At 50.4% G+C, this 6,000-nt stretch overlaps 1 protein-coding gene across 3 annotated transcripts in view; it reads left to right on the top strand.

Annotated features, from left to right (window-relative positions):
• The first annotated feature begins 4,151 nt into the window (after positions 1 to 4,151).
• large2 (LARGE xylosyl- and glucuronyltransferase 2) overlaps positions 4,152 to 6,000 on the top strand; it is a 110,788-nt gene continuing 108,939 nt past the window's right edge. For 2 of the 3 annotated variants that reach the window (XM_023950611.2, XM_023950607.2), the window contains exon 1: positions 4,174 to 4,478. The gene's annotated coding sequence lies outside the window, so the exon portion shown is untranslated. Of the gene's footprint in view, positions 4,479 to 6,000 lie in introns of all 3 variants that reach the window. The other variant, XM_023950603.2, reaches the window with a different exon arrangement.

The following is a 6,000-nucleotide window of genomic DNA, read 5'->3' as shown; positions in this document are numbered from 1 at the left end:
TCCATCCATTCATCCATTCATCCATCCTTCCATCCATCCATCTTCATCCATCCATCCATCCATCCATCTTCATCCATCCTTCCATCCATCCATCCATCCATCTTCATCCATCCATCCATCCATCCATCCATCCATCCATCCATCTTCATCCATCCTTCGATCCATCCATCCATCTTCATCCATCCATCTTCATCCATCCATCCATCCATCTTCATCCATCCATCCATCCATCCATCTTCATCCATCCATCCATCCATCCATCTTCATCCATCCATCCATCCATCCATCCATCCATCCATCCATCCATCCATCTTCATCCATCCATCCATCCATCCATCTTCATCCATCCATCCATCCATCCATCCATCTTCATCCATCTATCCATCCATCCATCCATCTTCATCCATCCATCTTCATCCATCCATCCATCCATCTTCATCCATCCATCCATTCATCCATCCATCCATCCATCTTCATCCATCTATCTTCTTCCATTCATCCAGGACCGGGTCGTGGCGGCAGCAGTCCAAGCAAAGATGGCCAGACTTCCCTCTCCCCGTTCACTTGCTCCAGCTCCTCCGGGGGGACCACGAGACCTTCAGGACAGCCGGGAGAGGTAGTCTCCCCGGGGCCTATACGCCCAGTGGGACAAGCCCGGAACACCTCCCCAGAGGCTTTCAGAAGCCATCTGGACCAGATGCCTGAGTTTGCACCTCAACTGGCGCCTCTCTAGAATAAAGAAGTCATTATCAACAGATTTTACAATCAACCCAAGTTTTCATTTGAAATAAACAACAAATGAGTTGTCCTCACCATAAAGTAACGAAAATTGGCCAAACTTTTCCTGCTAATCGTGTTTCTGAGATCTGATGGAAGCAGCCATTTGGAAATGGGCAGGAAAAGCCCCTCTACTGTCCCTAGTGGAAGAATGGTGAATTACAGGGCAGAAATTGAGGACCAAGTTCTATAAAATGGGTTCTTAAGGTAAGTTTGGATGCTGCTTCTGACAGAAATGTGTGGGTCAGATATGAAACAAAGGGTAAAGCAAAATTCTCCACAGGTCGCCCCTTTTGTGTTTCCCCTGTTTTCCACCTGCATTCAGTTCAACGTCACTTTCTAACCTTAATTCTGTCAAACAGGGTTTTTTACTGACTGCTTGTTTCCTCGACACAGACTGCAGCGAAAGAGCAGAGTCGAAGACCAGACCCTTCATCATCTGTGTTCCGTCATACATCAGAGTGAAGGCGTGATGCTCATCACCACACAGAGCGGACTAACATGACCTCATGACCTGCAGCGACATCTTAAACAAAGACAGGATCAGAACAAAGAAGCGTTTGGAAGATGTAGAATAAAACCCAAAGCACGTCAGCAGATTTTCTCAGCTCCAACGTCGTTTTCCTCTCCAACTTTTTGTCGATTCAGTGCATTCAAACAGGAGTGTCCTCCTTGTTGAAAGGCTGTTTCTGGGTGTCATATTCAGATTCGACCTTTCCAGTGAGGAACCTGAGTCAGCATATTTTCCCAGCAGGCACAGCTGCTGTCCGGATGCAGTAGAAACTTCCATCAACTGCTTTAAACTTTCCTCTGTTCGACCCAACAAAAACACAAAACACTACAGAGGTGAGTTTCCGTTGAAGGAACTTTCTCAGCAAAACTCCAAAATAAAACAATAAACTGAACTTGAAAACTAATTTTGATTTACTTTGCAAAAACCCCTTTGGGCGTGGCTCCCACGTCCCCCTTCGTCACGCTGATCACAGACCAAAGAGTCTTTCAGAGGAGACTTAGAGGTCCGCCACAGCAGAACCTGCACTGTACCACAGGTTCTGCTGTACAGATACAGTACTACCTGTACTGAGCTGTACTGTTTGTGGGTTTTCTTTCTGAAACGTCTTTCACTCCGTCCAGAAGACCTTTGAACATCACCTCAGCCAACATCAGGCAGGCGTTCATCCCACCTCCCGTTGTCTTGAGTTTTATTGCTTTGACGTGTTTTTGTGTCGGTGTTTTCTGCGTCCTGCTGACATCGTCTCCTGTCCACCAACAGCAGATGAAAAGGAACAGTCCCGTTTGGGTCTGACACATGCACGATCTGCAGAGGAGGAGCTCCAGCTTCAGCAGTTTGTGCTGTGAAGGAAGTTTGCCTGAATGGACAGATTGTGTGGAGGTGACTCCCCAAGGTGCCCCCCCCCCCCCCACGCAGCCTGAGCAGGTGGTCATAAATTATGGATTCCAGAGAAAAAACGTGTTTGTTTGTCCTCTCATGTTTACAGGAAGCGTGACGGAAAGAAGACCAACTTCAGAGAAAGTTTGAGGTCTTTGGACTTCCTGCATTTCACTGTTACCGGCATTCAGGTCCCAAGCGTGTCGTGACCCCACCCCCACCCCCACCCCTGCACCTGAACAGATGCATGTGATAGACTTTATTTAAAAATGAATGTACAAACCTTTAATCCCTTAAAGGTTGGAGCTTTTTGAGAACATTTCAGCTGAAACTTGGCCTTTCCACATTTGCATTTCAAAATGGTCATGAATTTGAATTGTTTACAGTTTAGACACGTTTGATTTAATTATATATTATTAAAAAGTGGTTTGGATTCAAAACTGCTTTTAGCCTTGACTTTCTACCTTTTTGGGGCTTTTTTAAAGTGTTGATAAACGTGTGGCTTTTTTCAGTCATCATTACTTAAAAACAACATGAACGTGGGTTAATATAGCATTTATTCAAACAGTTTGAGCCGTCTCATTCGTGCATTTCTAGTGGTGACAGAACCTCTTATCAGAGCTTGAAAGAAGGTTTCAGGAGGAGGAAGGAATCAGTCCGAGGAGCGACTTCCACTCATGAGAATGACGGCGGGCAGGTGCAATCATAGCACCGGGAGGCTGTTGGAGAAGTTGAATTCAGCTTTACAGAGAGCCGGGGTGACGGAAAAGCTCTCGAAAACATGTCGCACCTTCACTAGAAAGGCAGATGAAGAGTCCGGAAGGTCGTCATGATAGAGAGCAGTCTGCTAAAGCAGCAGGCTGTTGATGGCAGGAACAGCATGACTGAACTGAAATCACTCTAGTTTGGCATTATGATGCTCCGGTTGCAAAGGAACAGGAGTGGGAGATAAGGAGAAGAAAGCAGTTTGTGTGAAAAATGGAAGCTGCAGCACCCAGCACCTGGTAAAGCAGAAGAGCTGAAGGCAAGAATGGAGATGAGCTCACCGCCATCCAGAGACACAGCTGGCTTAAGTACAGAACGTCTCTGGACGGAAGCGGAAGCTATATTATTATTATTATTATTATTATTATTTAGTAGGCTCTGCATCTCCTGATGGCAGGTGAGGAAGACGACAGGTGAAGCACTGCCCATCACCTGTCTCTCCCCAGACCGCACTTTCCTGCAGAACCAATCCCAAACCCGTCCAAATTATGTCCATCCACCTAAAGTCATTTTTAGCCCATAGTCAGAATAAAAACTGCCCATTGATCTGGAAACCGCCCAGTCTGCCAATGCTGACTCTGTTTGCTAACTTGTGAGTCTCTGGACTTGCTGTTGACTGGATTATACCATTGCTGCAGAAGGACGGGGGAGCACCAAACACTTTTACATGATCAATCTTATGCCCGCTCAGTGATTTGGGGGGCTTTTGTCAAGACAGAGTTAAATGATGGGTGTAAAATTTATTTTAGTCCCTTTTTCCCAATTGTTCAGCTCGGGGACCCTAGAGAGTTGGGGGCCGAGGTTCACCTTTGCCCCATGGTAAGTCCGCCCCTGTCACCGCGAATGAGCTGTTTCTGTTTATTATTGAAGAAACGTCATTTCTGGTAGACCTGCAGGTCTTCTGCGCATTTCGCTTCAGAGGTTCATCCATCGAACTGAATCCTGACAGACAAAAAAGGACAATTGGCGCGTGCTCGGTCGCGCGTGCTCCGTCTGACACGCTTAGTTGTGTGTTTGTCTCGCGATTTTGTGTCTCCTAACAACCATTGGCCAGGCGGGGCGAGATGCTGTCAGCTGTGGAACGAGCATCACCGAAAGCGCGCGCGCGCGCCCGAGAGGCAAAATGTGAGACACGAGAGAAAGAGAGAGGGAAAGAGAGAGAGAAAGCATGCCATTGGCTGGTTGCGCCTGGTGGGCGGGGCGTGAGCGGAGGCCCGCCTCCCTGTGAGCAGCAGGAGTTCACTGAACTGAAGCCTCCGCTGACCGGCGGACACCGGATGTGACAGCCGTCTCCGGGCTGCGGTTCGGGTTCTGGTCGTGACCGAGCTGCGGGGCTTTGCGCGTCGCTCCCTCTGCTGTGCGCGTGCGCGCGGGGCGCTGTTGCGGGGCTGCTGGCGCCGCTGCCCCCGTCAGTGAGTCCGGAGCAGCCGGTCTGTGGCTGCAGCTCCTCGTGGATTGGGTCGCCGTGCGCACGCGGGTGTGTGCGGGATGATGACGGACGCCCCGGGACTCGGCAGGAAGCGGGAACGCTGACGCGCACACGCAGGTGAGATGCTGCAGTCGCCTTGCTCTGGTGGAGGGTGCAGGCGCGCGCGCGCGGTGGTGGTGGTCGGGTCCCGGTGACCTGTTCTCTGGATCCGGTCCAGCTGGGGTCCATCCTCTTCAGCCGCTGAGACCCCCCCCCCCCCCTACTCCACTGTAGGAGAACATTTGAGTCCAAACTCGTCTGAAGGAAAAAGTTGTTCTGCTCCTCTGGATTAAATCCACTCTTTTGGGTTCCTGTTGGTCCTCTGGTATGGTTCTGATCGTCTGGTGAGGTTCTGGTCGTCTGGTGAGGTTCTGATCATCTGGTGAGGTTCTGATCGTCTGGTGAGGTTCTGGTCGTCTGGTGAGGTTCTGATCATCTGGTGAGGTTCTGATCGTCTGGTGAGGTTCTGATCGTCTGGTGAGGTTCTGGTCGTCTGGTGAGGTTCTGATCATCTGGTGAGGTTCTGATCGTCTGGTGAGGTTCTGATCGTCTGGTGAGGTTCTGGTCGTCTGGTGAGGTTCTGATCATCTGGTGAGGTTCTGATCATCTGGTGAGGTTCTGGTCATCTGGTGAGGTTCTGGTCGTCTGGTGAGGTTCTGATCATCTGGTGAGGTTCTGGTCGTCTGGTGAGGTTCTGATCATCTGGTGAGGTTCTGATCATCTGGTGAGGTTCTGGTCGTCTGGTGAGGTTCTGATCATCTGGTGAGGTTCTGATCATCTGGTGAGGTTCTGGTCGTCTGGTGAGGTTCTGATCGTCTGGTGAGGTTCTGATCGTCTGGTGAAGTTCTGATCGTCTGGTGAGGTTCTGATCATCTGGTGAGGTTCTGGTCGTCTGGTGAGGTTCTGGTCGTTTGGTGAAGTTCTGATCGTCTGGTGAGGTTCTGGTCGTCTGGTGAGGTTCTGATTCTCTGTCAGTGCATCTTCTGCCTCCAGTCAGATCAGAACCCAGGCTGGCTGCTGGTGTTCACTCTCCTCACAGACCTCATGAGGGGTTCTGCTCAGGATTCTCCTGTTTCATGTCAGCAGTCAGAAGGAGCAGAAACCCAAACCTGAGGGAAAGACAGGCAAACAATATCCTCCTCATTTGTGCCATTAGGAGTCAGGACACTTTAAAAAGATGGAGCTGGACGGTGACACTGATGGTCTCAGCTTCAGCAGCCATCACTTGTCTTCTTGCTGTGGCCTTTAAAAGACTCCTGAAAGAGGGCAGATCCAAACCGGCAACCCTCAGGCTGCTAGCTGGCCGCCACCAGCCAAATTGGTCTGCTGTGGTTCTCCAAAGCGGTTGGACGCTCCGAGCCACTGCTTTAGGGATCAGGAGGGGAAAGTTTGGCTTCAGCTCTCCTAATGTTTGTCAGAAACGTATTCTTCTTGAACCCCCCCCTGGCCTCCTGAAGCGGTGGCAGACGTGGAGCCGCGCGGCGAGCCCAGGGCCGGCCTGCATGGAGGCGAGCGGCATCTGTCTGCCTCTGGGCTGCCGCGGTAACAGCTGTTCCTTCTTTAACACCCCGCTGCTGCTGAGGCTGCAGCCTCCTGGTTC

The sequence above is a fragment of the Oryzias latipes genome, chromosome 3 (assembly GCF_053564925.1).
Source record: "Oryzias latipes strain Hd-rR chromosome 3, Olatipes_Hd-rR_3.1".
Taxonomy (NCBI): Eukaryota; Metazoa; Chordata; class Actinopteri; order Beloniformes; family Adrianichthyidae; genus Oryzias; species Oryzias latipes.
Note: the sequence above shows the minus strand (reverse complement) of the source record. Positions and strands in the feature narration are given on the sequence as shown.